General features: G+C 37.9%; 1 pseudogene; it reads left to right on the forward strand.

Moving 5' to 3' along the window:
• The first annotated feature begins 15,605 nt into the window (after positions 1-15,605).
• On the forward strand, positions 15,606-16,598 carry LOC148927457 (uncharacterized; annotated as a pseudogene).
• The last annotated feature ends 206 nt before the right edge of the window (positions 16,599-16,804 follow it).

Raw genomic sequence — 16,804 nt, forward strand, 5'->3', positions numbered from 1 at the left:
CATAAAAGATATTTTGGGCATAGACAAAACTAGTACCAAAAGTGATATTATAATATCTTTTCTCATTCTCCTCATTCTTTGTACTATTATTATTAATCAATATTAATATTATTATTTTGATATTATAAATTAACAATTAATGTATTTTTTAAAATCATTTAAATACACTTAATCATAATTATAATTATAATTATATTTAATTTTTATAATAATATTATTGTTATAACAGTAAAAACTAATAGTAATTAATAAATAATTATTATTATTTTATATTAAATTAATAACTAATCAATATGGTCTTAATCAAAATTTAAAATTGTGAATTGAATTCATAATGATAAAGAGTTGAATATTTTTAATTAGGTGTTTCAACCCTAAAATGAGTATAAATAATTTAATTAAAAATATTCAATTGATTTAATTGTTTAAATAATTAATTTAATTAGGTGTTTTATTATTGATTTATATTATGAATGCAATTAGATGTATGTATAAAACACTAAAAAGAAAGAAGAAATAGAAGAGAAAAGAAAAAAAGAGGAAACATAAACTAAAGAGAAAAAAGAAAGAAGAAAGGAAGATAAAATACCAAAAAGAAAAATGAAAATGAAGAAAAAAGAAAGACGAATAAACTAAAGAAGAAAAAAAGAAATAAGAAAGGAAGAAAAAAAAATCACATATTTGGTTCTATATAATTGAAATTTCCAAAAAATCCTCCATAACAAAAAAATCACATGTTTGGAACCTAGGGTTATTTTTGTCATGGGGTACCAAAAATGATATAATATAAAGATCATGTGTGAAAGTGAAAGATGAGATACCATTTATGTAGTTCACACTTTATAAAAAACAATACTCCCTTTGTCCTATAGAAGATAAATTACTTTTCTTTTTAGTTTAGTTTCTCTCACCTAAAATGACCCGCTACAAAAAATAGAAACCCCTTTATCTCTAATTTATTTTAGAGAGAACAACATCAAATACCCCTAACATTTGCGGTTGTTGCAGCAGTGACCCCTAACAAAAAAAATTAACACCAGAGGCCTAACAAAACATACAATCACAAACGAGGTTTTTTCGGACGATAACACCCTCATATCCTTAAAGGGAATTCTTGTCAAATTACCTACAACGATGACGTTGCGCTGCAGCATGTACTGTGTGACTGTCACATCAACAAATGATGTGACTTAAAAATGTTCTTTCCTCCGTATTTCATGGCTAAAAATGTTCTTCCTCTCTATTTCACTTATTTCGCAATCATGGAGCTTGAGGATGATTCAATTAATTTTTCTTTTTATTTTATTTGAATTAAATTAATGGGGAAGTTGTATTGGAAGTTTGCCGAGGAGGGGAAAACAAGAGCTTCAAAGCTACGGAGGATTTAGCTCTGGTCTAGAAGCTAGGGGATTAAGATGGATTCTCAAAGTTGGAGGTTGTAGTGAATGCTCAAAGCCTCCTTTGAGCTTTTTACCGACGCTCCGTCGTCGAGCACGGCAAGGAAAGGTGGTGGCACCAGATTTCTATATGCCGTTCTGATTGATTTGCTGCTGAAGCGATGGATCACAGGCGGTGGAGGCGACCTGCGTTTGGGGGTGGAACCGACAACTGCAACGAGGTTGAGGAGTTGGGTTTGGTAAAAGGTGGGATTGGAGGTGGGCTCGAAGTTGTAGGAGGTGTGAAAGGTGCACGATGAGGTGGTGGGCAAGACAGGCGTCGGTGAGAGCTGCTTTGTGACATTGGGGATGAAAACCCACTCCATCCAATTTACCAAAATTTGCAGTATTCTGAAAATTTTAGTTTTTTTATTTGGGCTGTGAATTAAAATATTCCAAATAAGACATATTAGAAAGTGGAAACAAAATCGGCAGATTTGACAAGTCACTTCATGTAGTGTAGAAGTGACAGAGTGACATAGTAGGTGATAGTTGTTGCAGGTTTGGGAGGATTATGAGACTAATTTGCCCTTCAAGCCATTTGGGCATTTTGGTCCGAAAATGGCTAAAATTACCTGATTTATGATTGTATGAAATGTTAGACCCGTATGGTGCTATTCTTTTTGTTAGGGGTCACTAGTGCAACAACCGCAAATGTTAGGGGTATCTCATGCAGTTCACTCTTTATTTTATTTCTCTTAATTAATTTTCTCCACCTAACACACAAAATAAAACTACATAAAATCTTGTGCCAATCAAGGAAGGGATCATCTTCCTTGTGACGGATGAACTATGATACGATCATATCTCCTAATTATTTAGTATCTTTTATTTCACCATATTTTTTTCATATCTTTGTTTTCTTATTCAATAAGTTAGGGTAGAAGTCTAGTATTATACATAGGATAGCCTGTTATCATATTTAATCATCCAATTAATGAATCAATGAATATATTATTTTGGCCAGATGCCTTACGAAATGCTTTGAATCCATAATTTCTTACGCTACCTGCTGCCCGACGGAAGGTCTCCGCACAGAGCCGGAACGTATAACTGATCTGTAGTCGTTGCCCGATGGGTTGTAACCCGCGCTCAGCCGCCCAGATCCTTATCTCCGCCGACCCTCACGGGCGCCGGATTATCTTTATCTTGTTATTTTTTGTTTTATCGGATCGTTAGGGATTTAGGTCCTTAACAACTGGTGCTTTCATCGGTTTACTCATGTCCCGCTTTCATAATAACGGGAAAGGAACTTGGGGGAGCCACCGCCCGGATACTTTTCCGAACGGTTCTTCCCGCCGCAACAACGTCGGTGTCCGTCGTGATTATTACCTGGGACTTCAGCGACCACTCTTGAACGAGGAGCCATCTACTCGGCCTTTGGATGACGGCAACAACTGCTGGGGTTTGGTGCCCCTTGCACAGCGGAAGACTTGTACAAATAAATAAATCAGATACGGATCTATTTGACCGATTATGCGATTAATCAATTCACATGTTAAACAGATAATTGCATGCTAGAACGCAAATAATTCATGCTCAAAGAAAGTAAATCCTAAAACATGAATTCTACGGTTTAGAGTTACCGATTTGATTCTCCAAAGAATCGTCGATTGCTTGGGCCTTCTCCACGATGATGATCTTCGATACTAGACCACGGATCTTCTCTCTGGTTCCCGAACTGTATTCCGATATCAGGGTGGGCTGATCTTATCAAAATACCAGGACTCGAATAAAGAAGACAGAAGAAATCCTTTTGGGAATAGGTGAAGAATTCGAAATCCTCCACAGCTGGAGAGTTCGAAATTTTCAAAAATTTTGAGAATAAAAATTGTGTTCATTCTGTCTCCTTTATACTCCTATTTATATTAAGTTCCTTTTGGGCCCAGACAGGGAACTATGGAAGGTTTTGGATATGGGCTCTCCCAATTAGCTTTTTACTAATTAAATTGAACCCACAATTTAATACAAGCTTATATTGGAATATTACGAGCAGCCACTACAGAAATAATATTGCACTCCCCATCCAAATCCGAAATTACAAGTAATCCGGGTTTCTATTATTTATATTATTTATTTCTCGCGCTTAAGATATAAATGTCCATTAATTAATTAATGTCTGCTATGGACTTAATTAATAATTCCAAGAGTGGACTTAGTAAGAAACACTTATTTATTATTCATAGAGTAATAAAACTCCAACTGGCCAGTTTTCCGAATAATAAAACCTTGTTCAAGCTCCTCTTGAGGACATTATCAAACGAGACTCACCTCGTGCACGATTCAACATAATAGCAATCCTAGCACCGCTAGATATTAATCACCACTACCCAATATATCAGGATTATTGGGTTGCGAAAAACCCGCACCATTTGATAAGCCAAAGTAGTGCATAATCAATACCATATGCTCAATGCTAACGTATATAGATTAAGAAATAGTATTTTATCAAGACCTAGTCTTTCAGTAGATAGCATAAAGACACGTCTTGCTGTTAGATCCATTCAGTGTTATACCACACCAACGTCATCTTATTTCAGAAAGACTTAGAAATAATCGGACTTACATTGCAACCTTTCACGATAGGTAGTCTAAGCCTATCTGGGTTGTGAAATTCTTCTTTTTCTTTTGCAAAGCATCGCATAGAACCGACTGTGTTACCTTAAAGTGGACGACGCCCACAACCAGTCTACTAAGCAAAAGACTTAGACTTTGTTTGCTTCTTATACATTTAAATGTTTATAAAACATCTTATAAATACACAAGCAAACACAATGTAATAATATACTGATTCTATTCGTGCGAAACTGCTCGACTAATACTGAATCGGGTTATAAGTGGATTATAGAGTTTTACGTATACAAGCAAGATTCTATTCGAGCGAAACTTGCTCGAAACATGCTTTTCAGTATACCAAACCTAACAATCTCCCACTTATACTCAAAACATGCTTTCGAGTATATGATACGCCCAGCTTTTGCACTGTTTTAAGGCCATTATTTGGTCCGTTTTTGTCATCAAAATCACTCTACATGTCCATTATTTGCATATTCTATACATTTTGGTATTTTGACGTGTTTTGTGAGAAATGTGCATATTTGAGCCGAAAAGGGGAGTAAAAACGCATAGTCTGGAAATCTGGAGTCAGACGGCGACCGCCGCGAAGTTGTACGGCGACCGCCAGCGCCCGGCGGTCAGAGCTATGTGGCGGCCCGCCTCGGAAATTTACGCTAGGAGAAGAGTCTCGACCGGCGACCGCCGGAGGACATGTGGCGGTCCGCCACCGAAGGGTCAGAATCTCTGGACTCCAACGCGGCGACCGCCGGCCAAGGTGCGGCGGCCCGCCGGAGAAAGGCGGCGAATCCGACCAGCCCTAGATTTGCTCCAAGATTTACCAAATTTTGAAGATCTTTTCCTTCTATGATGAGGAATAATCTTCCCCTATAAATAGGACCTCAAGCTTCATCACAAAAGGAGTTTTTTTTCCGACACACAACAAGAACACATTCATAGAGATCAAAAGCTAGAGTACTTCAATTGTGCAAGGAGTTGAAGAAGGATTTCAAGAACATCAAGAACGACAAGGATTCAACCTACGGGTTTTATTTGCTTTAGTTTTATGTTCAGATTGCTTTCCCTTCAATCTATGTTTTTAGTTTATTCAGTCATGTGTAACTAAACTCATAGGATTCTAGGGATGTGTTAGTAGCAACTTTGGTTATACAATTCCGTTTTCTATTTAATATCCGTTTTGTTTTTACTTTGTTTCTTCCCTAAGTTAATCATGATGCTTCATAATTGAGTGACACAATTATGTATGATTCAATACAACTTGCTTCATAACTGTGACAGAGTTCTAGCGAGTTAGATCCACTTAGTAGACACTACAGTTAGCTTCCTTTAAAACGGCACTGTTAATTGAGAGTGAGGACTTTTCAAGGGTCTTAGGAGCTTTTTGGAGTTACGTGTTAGGATTGACAACCCTAATGTTAGTAATCAACGTTTGTATCGCATGAGCATAAGCTAGGTGACTCGTCCTTTCAAAGTATTAACTGTGCTAGGGTATTGTAGTTTGGAATTTGTATAACCATAAAGCGAAAGCACATCCCTGGAATTCCCCTTATCTCTATACTTTTCTCTCCGTGATTTGCTTGCTTTTAGTTGTTTACTGTTTTTAATATTTACTGTTTTCAAAAAGTTACAATAATTCTTGTTTCGCCAGATAGTAATTGAGTTCTAGTAGAAGATAGACACTTTGTGTACATCTTCCCCGTGTTCGATACCCGGTACTAACCTTTTGCTATACTATACCTACTCTGTATACTTGCAGGTATTTATAGTGCAAATAAAAAGTGCATCAATATACCCACTGCCAAAAACTCTCCCACTTATACACAAAGCAGGTATTGGTACTAGATATATCGAACCACCATTCATTTCACATCATGTTTGAACATGCTGCCACAAAGGCATTTTATATGAAAAATCTGCTTGGTTGTTCTCTGATCATATCTTTTCCACCATAATGTCTTTGCTGCGTACTTGATCTTTAATTAATTTCATCTCTCTATGTGATTGCTTAGCTTTATTAGCTCGTGTGTCCCTTGAGTTAGCCTTCACTAGAGTCATACTCCAAATGTAATACTCATAGGCATACTCAAACTTACGATTAAAACTATTAGGAGGATACTCCTAAGGTAAACACATATTTCAGAAGATGACTTACTCGATTACTGATTAGTCATAAAACTAACTCAGTGTAACCCCAAGGACATTACATGAATGACTGGTAAACTAGAATATAGCAGTTAGTCTTTTTCAAGCACTATGGTATACTCTTTACCTCAATCAAAGTCCTTTGCCATGGTTAATATGATATACGCTTGTCATGCATAAGCACAACTAATATCAAACTTAGTACACATTATAGCATACATGAGACAACTATCTCCGAAACTAGTCTCATAATTCTTGATCTCACTAAGCGTCAAACGACACTTTTCTAGAGACAAGACAATTCCATCTTGAGAGGTATAAACCTTTCCATGGAATTTCTAATGCTTAAATGTTCCAAGCAATGTGTAGATATAGGATTCCTGAGAGAATCTCAACATTCTTTCTAGCAATCTTAAAAGGACTTAGATGCTAAGAATGTAATTAGTTTCTCTTAAATCCTTTATCTTAAACTGGGCAGACAACCAGTTTCCTACGCCAGATGCCAATCTTAGTTGTTTGCAACTTTTGTAGATTTCATCATCGTAGAGTACCAATAATACCATATGTAATGCACTTTCAACTTCCTTGTGCTTACAGCACTGTTAAGGACACAAGTCAAATTCTAAATATTTGACAATTTCGATAAAACACATATACTCTGATTTTGATGCTTGCCTAAGACCACGAGGTCTATATTAGCTTCCAATCATGCGTTTCTTGCCCTTAATTACATATCCATTAGAATGTTCTAGTAGATGATTTCCTCAAGACTTCTATTTATAGAAGGCTGTCTTGACAATCATAATACATACATTCTAATTTATGTAAGTTCTAATAGACAATATGATCGAATAAATTATGGCACAACGATAGCGAGAAGATAATTCTCCTTGGGCATAACCCATTGTCATTGTCTTGCCATTTGAGATCCACATTTACTTGCAAAGATACTCGCTCCCACTGACTGACACAGCCTGTAGGTAGTATTGCAAGTCTTGTAAAATATGTTGTCTATCTTAGATTGTAATATGGAATCTATCACCTTTTCAAAGATGATTATCCAAATTAACAAATACTACATTGTAGTTTATGTTCAAGTTAATCTAAGACTGAGTCTTACGACACTCTTAGACCCATGAACTTGTTGTGTTCCAGTGGAACGCTCCCACTACGATATGGTTCTTACAATCTTAGGTACTGAAGTTGATTTTATTAGTGCAAAAGTTTCTAATGATATGACTTCTTGGTAATGGAGAATCCGATATCTCTCTCTTTATCTTTGAGAGTTATCATGTTGTTAGGCTTGTAGTTCCTCTCTTGATCTTCATACAAGAATTCTATCTTTGAAGATTACAGAACTAATAACCTTACATCATTTGGGACAAACCTTAAAACATGCCTCAGTACACAACTCCAATTTCTTGGACACTTTTTCCAACACGTGTTGGAACAACATTACACCTTGAGATGTGCTGGACTAGAGACACTCTAGTCGACAACTCGTGTTTTGTAGAAGGCACTGATGTTGGTAATTTCTTTAATGTTTATCCCATCAATGATAAGATTTTAATGAGTACAACTCATCACTTAATCAAACTAGTCTTAGAAAGACTTCGATTCCTTCTTACATAACTATCTCATTCATTAGATGAATGCTTGGATTCGTTAATGGAGATTAGACTCCAACTACTGATCATAACCCTTTGCTCGTCTCCTTATGGCGTAAACCATTGAGACTTGCTAGTCTATCTTTGTTGCACTTCTATAAGTATTATGAATCTCTTGAAATATCAAATGATTTTAACTCATAGTGCATCAAACAGACTTTCTCAACTCTCAAGCTATTTAACGAAATGTTAAAATCTTGATAGTCTAGATCAGTTCGAACAATTGTTAAGTATTTTCTTGGCCTTAAGACTAAGAGCCATAAATACTTTATCATTCAATGATTAAGAAGTTGATGTGTTGTTGAATACTCAACCTTGTCGCACTTATATTATTTTAATACTATGATGCCTTAAGCATCAACCATAAAACAATAGTTGAGCATTAATAGCTCTCACTGCAACAAAAACCTAACTGGATCAAGATCTCTTACTTAGAAGTTGCATTGTCATGTAAGTCATTGTCCTTCCATAAAATAGGTTAATCCAACTCACAAAGCATCTTTTCTCGCTTTAAACAAACTTTGATGACAATTCAGGCTCTCCCATTTCCATATCTAGTCTTTTGTTCAAATGAACTAGGACTTAAGAAAAATGCAGCCTTTATGAATTTGTCATCTATCATGTTACTTTCCTCTAACAGTAATATAACGACTATTATTCTAAAGATTTTCAACTTTTCAGTTAAACCCTCTTGTAGTCATTTCTTATTACTTTAAGCGATGACTTGTGTCACAAACTATTTGAGTGATCAAAAGATCCTCAAAACATTCTGTCACTCTAGGATATTCCAATCGAATCATCTTGACAGATTCTATTGATATCCATCTTTCATCGTCATTAACCAAGACTTGTCGAGCTACTTAAAGGAAAATAGTTTGACCTTATTCCTCAAAAAGCTTGTCAAGTACATGCATAATGCATTCTCGAACATTCTTCGTGGAATTATGTCGAGGAAATGGAGGACATGAATCATTGAGTATAAACTCCAAGCTTTCAGCGATGAGAATCTTATCCATTTTCGTTTCCGGTCTACATAATTTAGGCATTCGAGTTTACTTTCTTTAAGGATCGCAAGCAAATATTAAATGACATAATGAAGATTTGGCAAATAAACTTATTATCACATACTTATGCTCAATACACAATCGCAAATAACCACAAAACAATTATGTATCTTGCAACTGTAAAATTAAAATTTTGTACCCTCAAGCAGAGGTCAATACGCATTAAAATTTTAGCATTTTTACTGGTCACAACACCGACGAATAGTCCAGAGACCGCAGCACGGCATGGCCGCCAAATGTTGCCTAAGCACGACCATCAGATTTAGCATTACAGAATCTTGTTTCTACAACACACTCCCATAACAATGCTCATGTGTTGATAACAAAACCAAGCTATCTCATAAATTCTGTTTGAACTTCTGAAACTTGTAATTTCTTAGGATTATTGTCCCCACAGCATGGGTGGCGATAATATTAGAAACTACTTTCTAGTTCATACTATTTATTTTTGAGAAGTCTGCCCTTATGAACTTGCTATTTCTTAGGATTATTGTCCCCACAGCATGGGTGGCGATAATATTAGAAACTAGCTTCACAAATTCGCAAACCAACCGATGGAGACCGTATACAACGCACTTGTTGTAATCATCACTTAGATATTTTTATATGGTTTTTGCATAATTATCACATAAGCAGATAAAGCAGATAATCCACTTAAAATAGATAAACACCAAATAAACAGATAAATCCATTTAATGCATGGCATTTACACGCACATGATAATTATCAAAAATTATTTAATCTAGTCAAGGGAGAATCAATTAAATAATTAAGTTTTATCTTGGATAATAATTATCCAAAATTATTTAGGATTCATCAAGATAGAGTCAACTATCTAAATCCACTTAGGATTATTCTAGATTTTATTTCGATAAAATCAAATCCTACAATTCAAGATAACGTTGATTTAGGATTATCATTATTTAAATCGTACTAGGATATTACTAGATAGAAATAAATCCATCATAATCCATAAGATAAAAATAAAATCCTATCAATCAAGATTTATACAAATCTTAATTCTATTTAGAATAGACATATAAAATATATCAAATATTACTTAGAGCATCCCCATCCGTGCTCTTAGTTAAGAGCACGGAAGTGGGCCCGGACCCACTTTTACTGCTTGTCCTTAGCTAAGAGCACAACACTCACATCCGTGCTCTTATCTAAGGACAAGCTCAAGGGTCCCACCATTCTATTATTCAATTTAAATAAAAACATTTCCACAATATTAAAATGCATTAAAATATCTGAAATACTATTACAAATTACAAAATAATTAAAAATTACATAATTAAAATCCTAAAAATTAAAAATTACACAAATAAAATCCTAAAAATTAAAAATTACACTACTCGTTGCCGAATTTCGCCCAAATGTGATTGATTAGATCTTTTTGTAGCTCAGTGTGGGCTCTTGTATCGCGCATTGTGTTTTCTTTCCATCCTCTCGTTCACCGTCGTATGCACACCTCGACGTGGGGGAGACCTCGCAGTTGAGCTTCCGGCTTCATCCTCGTTGTAAAAGTTATCCGCTATCGGTCCTTCGTCAGCTATAATCATGTTGTGCAAGATAATGCACGTGTACATGATGTCGGCGATATTCTTAACGTACCAAAGCCGAGAAGGGGACTTCACAATGTTGAATCGGCCTTGAAGGACACCAAAAGCTCTTTCGACGTCTTTCCGAGCAGACTCTTGACGCTGCGCAAAAAGAATCCGTCTCGGCTCTTGTGGATTGCTGAACGACTTCACGAAAGTCGACCACCTTGGGTAGATACCATCGGCGAGATAGTAACCCATGTGGTATGCATTTCCGTTGACGGTGAAGTCGATCGCCGGTGCTACACCATTCAAAACATCATCGAAGAGTGGTGAAGAATATAGCACGTTCAAGTCGTTGTTGGATCCGGCAACACCGAAATATGCATGCCAAATCCATAGGCGGTAGTCGGCGACCGCTTCAAGGATAAGCGTTGGGCCGCCACCTTTGTGGCCGCTTAAGTGTTGCCCCCTCCAAGCAGTCGGGCAATTCTTCCACTTCCAATGCATGCAGTCAATGCTGCCTAGCATACCGGGAAAACCGTGGACTGTTTCGTGAAGACGAAGCAACCGTTGACAATCGTCGGTGGTGGGTGCCCGAAGGAATTCCTCGCCGAAAGCAGAACGAACGCCGTCGCAAAAACTCTTGAGGCATAGGATTCCAGTTGACTCACCGACATGCAAATACTCGTCGAAGAGGTCAGCCGTTTGCCCAGTAGCAAGTTGTCGGATGGCACAAGTACACTTTTGCAACGCCGTGAGACTTTGCCGACCGGTTGCGTCTGCAACTTCTTGAAAGTATTCAACGCGGGTGGACAATGTGGTGACAATACGCATAAACAACCGTTTTGACATGCGAAAACGGCGCCGAAAGTAATCTTGTGGATACCGCGGCTGGTCGGAAAAATAGTCGGCAAAGAGCCTTTCATGGGCTCCCTCTCGATCACGAGGGATGTAACGACGTTTTGCTCTAGTTGGTTGAGGAGGAGGGGCGTTGGCGGCGACATAGGCTTCATAGGCGGCACGATATTGTTCATAATATTCTTGTTCTTCGCGCTCCGCTTCCGCAATGAGATTGGTGAAATCCATTTTTGAATTTTTTAGAGAGAGTTTTGGTGAGAGAGGAAGATGTAGATGATTAGTATGAAAAAGTATGAATGAGAGGTAATTTGATGTGAAAAGTGGATGATGAATGTGTGTATTTATAGATGATTTTGGGATTAAAAAAAAAAAAAATTCACAAAAATCCAAAAAAAACGTCTATAAACGGCTCTATTTTTTTGGGAATCCAAAAATAATTTTTTTTTATTTGGTATTATTTTTAATTATTTATGAATTTTTTTAAAAAAAAAATTAAAATTCGAATTTGCCAACGGCTATGCCGTTGGCCAATAAAAACACGCCACGTATGGCTGCTCAGCGGCACGGACGTGCTCTTAGCTAAGAGCAGCGCCGTGCCGCTGGCATGGACGGACGAGCTCCATCGGCGGACGGACGAGCTCGTGCTCAGCGGCACGGACGGACGGACGGCAAAACGCAACCGCTGCGGATGCTCTTAGAATTTCTTATATAAGTGAATTTATCTGAATCCAATTAAATAAGGATTTTCTTATATATCATTAACATCCGAATCTATCTAGGACATAAATCCAAAAGATAAGGATAACTTGGATTAATACTTATTTTAATCCATCTAAGATTTGTCTCAATAAAATTAAATCTATTGAAATCCATGGGATAAAATAAATTAATATAAATATTTATCCTAATTCATCTAGGATTTATCTTGGAATAAATCCATGTAAATCCATAGAATAAGATAATATTATATTATAATTATTCAAATCTATCCAAGATTTATCTAGGAACAAATCCATATAAATCTATAAGATAAAAATAAAATATTATATTATCACTATCCAAATCCATCTAGAATTTATCTATGAATAAATTCATATAAACTCATAAGATAAGAATAAAATAATATAGTCATTATCTAAATCCAACTAGGATTTGTCTAGGGATAAATCCACATTAATCCATAGGATATAGATAAATATTAGATTGTCATTATCCAAATTTAACTAGGATTTTCGTCTAGGAATTAAATCCCTACAAATCCATAAAATAAGGATAAAATCTATAATTAATCCATGATTTAATATAAAATAAAATTACATATAATATATAAAATCCACAAAAGATATATTCCAATCTTATTTCTAAATTTAATCTTGATTTATTTCCGAAATTGAATCCAAGGATTTGAAAATCCTAATCAAAATTTGGAAAGCGAAGTCGTGAGACGAGACAAAACGACATCACGCATAGGGAAACCCTAATCTTGCGTCATCGTACTCCCACTGAACCGCAGCCGCTGCTGGGCTCCCACACTCGTCTCGCGAGCTCGCCGAGCCTGACGTCTCCGACGCTGCTGCGTCGACGTCGCTCCTCCGGAGCTGCTGTCACTGCTGCTCCGTCTCCAGCGCTGCTGCGTCGTCCTTGCCACGGCTGCTGGCTCTGCCTCGGTGTAGTCGCTGCATCAGCGACGTTTTCACCGCAACAAGCCCAGCCGAATTCTGGACCATGAACAGCCATCAAAGACAGCCGCCGCCATCGCAAATTCCGGCAGCCCGTGCCTCGCCAGCACTGCTGCTCGAAGACACCTAGCCTCCACGTTGCTGTCCGTCTGTACTACGCTGGTGTTCCGCAAACGAAATTTTCCCCGTGATACAACGCGAGTAGCCTTCATGGCGTGATTCTCACATTCCAATTTTTAATACAAGATGAATTCCATGTAATCATTACAAGAAAACAATGATTACAATATCAAATTGTTAAAAGAATGTAACGAATTACAAAATTATGAATCTAAATAATCATCGCACATGAGAAATCAAAAAATGCGCAACTAAATATGAAACATTCAAATTCCCGTCGCATTATAAAACGCCACATCTTCTTGTTCTAGGGTTTCGAACTATGCATATTATAAACATATAACAAGCAACGAAAAAACATAAGATCATGCAATTCACATAACATGAAATTAATCCACATAATCAGAGCCAAAAATTGGCTCTGATACCAATTGCTGGGGTTTGGTGCCCCTTGCACAGCGGAAGACTTGTACAAATAAATAAATCAGATACGGATCTATTTGACCGATTATACGATTAATCAATTCACATGTTAAACAGATAATTGCATGCTAGAACGCAAATAATTCATGCTCAAAGAAAGTAAATCCTAAAACATGAATTCTACAGTTTAGAGTTACCGATTTGATTCTCCAAAGAATCGTCGATTGCTTGCGCCTTCTCCACGATGATGATCTTCGATACTAGACCACGGATCTTCTCTCTGGTTCCCGAACTGTATTCCGATATCAGGGTGGGCTGATCTTATCAAAATACGAGGACTCGAATAAAGAAGACAGAAGAAATCCTTTTGGGAATAGGTGAAGAATTCGAAATCCTCCACAGCTGGAGAGTTCGAAATTTTTGAAAATTTTGAGAATAAAAATTGTGTTCATTCTGTCTCCTTTATACTCCTATTTATATTAAGTTCCTTTTGGGCCCAGACAGGGAACTATGGAAGGTTTTGGATATGGGCTCTCCCAATTAGCTTTTTACTAATTAAATTGAACCCACAATTTAATACAAGCTTATATTGGAATATTACGAGCAGCCACTACAGAAGTAATATTGCACTCCCCATCCAAATCCGAAATTACAAGTAATCCGGGTTTCTATTATTTATATTATTTATTTCTCGCGCTTAAGATATAAATGTCCATTAATTAATTAATGTCTGCTATGGACTTAATTAATAATTCCAAGAGTGGACTTAGTAAGAAACACTTATTTATTATTCATAGAGTAATAAAACTCCAACTGGCCAGTTTTCCGAATAATAAAACCTTGTTCAAGCTCCTCTTGAGGACATTATCAAACGAGACTCACCTCGTGCACGATTCAACATAATAGCAATCCTAGCACCGCTAGATATTAATCACCACTACCCAATATATCAGGATTATTGGGTTGCGAAAAACCCGCACCATTTGATAAGTCAAAGTAGTGCATAAGCAATACCGTATGCTCAATGCTAACGTATATAGATTAAGAAATAGTATTTTATCAAGACCTAGTCTTTCAGTAGATAGCATAAAGACACGTCTTGCTGTTAGATCCATTCAGTGTTATACCACACCAACGTCATCTTATTTCAGAAAGGCTTAGAAATAATCGGACTTACATTGCAACCTTTCACGATAGGTAGTCTAAGCCTATCTGGGTTGTGAAATTCTTCTTTTTCTTTTGCAAAGCATCGCATAGAACCGACTGTGTTACCTTAAAGTGGACGACGCCCACAACCAGTCTACTAAGCAAAAGACTTAGACTTTGTTTGCTTCTTATACATTTAAATGTTTATAAAACATCTTATAAATGCACAAGCAAACACAATGTAATAATATACTGATTCTATTCGTGCGAAACTGCTCGAATAATACTGAATCGGGTTACAAGTGGATTATAGAGTTTTACGTATACAAGCAAGATTCTATTCGAGCGAAACTTGCTCGAAACATGCTTTTCAGTATACCAAACCTAACAACAACGACAACTCCATTAGCGGAAAACTGGATCAATTGTTGGATAGACTGGATAAATTTGATTCTTGGAGGGATGAAACGGATCGCCGGTTCGATAATCTTGAACCAAACACCAACCGCAAGCATGATCAGCGAATAGGGTATGACGACGACGACGATTCTGATGGTGACGGGGCACGGCGAAGACGTAATTGGGAGAGGTGGTCTCGCCCAGTAACCCTAACTATGGACCGCGCGATCGTCGCGTTGATGATCGGGATCGCATAGAGAACAAGGGCAGGCCGACGACGTGTTGGGACTCACCGGCACAACAGCAGGACCGCAGCTACCCGACCTTTGACTGGTCCCGGCGCTCGGAGATGTGCTGGGACCGACTTCACCCTCAGGAGGAGGTGAGAGCGATGCGAGTCCAGGACGCATCCCACCTGCCCCGCTACTCCGCCAAACAGCCACCGCGGGACCTGTGCAATCAGCTCGCGCGTGTGACCAGTCAAACTCTGGACCAGCCTCCGCGCTCGCCTAGCTATTGGGACTCTCGGGAAGTGCTGCACGCGCAGCCTATGTACCAGCCACCGCAGTGCGACCGTTCGTTGTGTCACCGCACAGCGTTGTTGCCTGTTGTTGCTCCCAGTCTCAAGGTTCGTTCGCCTTGCCCGGCCCAACTAGCTGTCGTGAATGATTACAACGAGAAATTGCGTGTTTATAGATTGGAGCAAGCTACCCTCCTCGCCCGGTTGAAGTGCGAATTTGAGGAGAATATTGTTGAAAAAAATCTAGTTGAGGATGTTCCCAACAATGCCGCTCACAATGGGGGTGCTAATCTTGTTGTACCAAATGACGAGTCCCTCGAAGAGATCGTCAAGACCGACAATATGCCGTGGCGAGTGCTCGTTGGGGCATATGATGAGAAGATTGATGGTCTTAGTGTTCCAACACATAAGGAATTGGAGATGAGAGAAGATACAGAGACTTTGCTGGAGAAAGAAAATAAAGCCGAAGCCCTTCGATCTAGTTTAGAGCCGAAAGAGAAAGATTTTAGTGTCGTGACGGAGAAGCCGAGTGAGGGAGAGAGCATGGAGAATTAGAGCCTTGTTAATGACATCCAGGCTGGATTTGATATGAAAAAACAAGACAATCAAGAGGAAATGGAAGAGAAGCGAAGGTTGTTTGAGGATGAGCTTAAATTAAAAGCGGAAGAGTTAGGTAAGACAGGGGATGCTCACTCCGGTTCGCATGCACTTGCTTGTGTCTATGTGGATTTGAATGTCAGTGATGTCCCAAGTCTGAATCTTCAATCAACATCGCTCGACACCGATGCAAGGTTGATCCCTCCACGCAATGACACGCTATGGTTGAGCATTCTGAGAGGCATGGACAAGCTTTTCGTTTTGGCATGGAATTTTGCCGACAACATTGGGTCTCCTTTGTTTATTTTTTATGGAGGTGATAAAGGGAGACGTTCATTTGTTCGGTGTGTGTTTGATCCAGGAGGAGACGCCTCGCCAAAGCTTTTGCTTTCAACTGTCGTCGTTGGTTTGTGGTTTCCACCTTGAGGACATGGCGGATTTTAACCGTGGGGGAGTTGGTACGATCATATCTCCTAATTATTTAGTATCTTTTATTTCACCATATCTTTGTTTTCTTATTCAATAAGTTAGGGTAGAAGTCTAGTATTATAAATAGGATAGCTTGTTATCATTAATCATCCAATCAATGAATCAATGAATATATTATTTTGGCCAAATGCCTTGCGAAATGC

This window comes from Salvia hispanica, chromosome 4 (assembly GCF_029641045.1).
Source record: "Salvia hispanica isolate PSC_SH4W2 chromosome 4, Shi_PSC_v1, whole genome shotgun sequence".
Taxonomy (NCBI): domain Eukaryota; kingdom Viridiplantae; phylum Streptophyta; class Magnoliopsida; order Lamiales; family Lamiaceae; genus Salvia; species Salvia hispanica.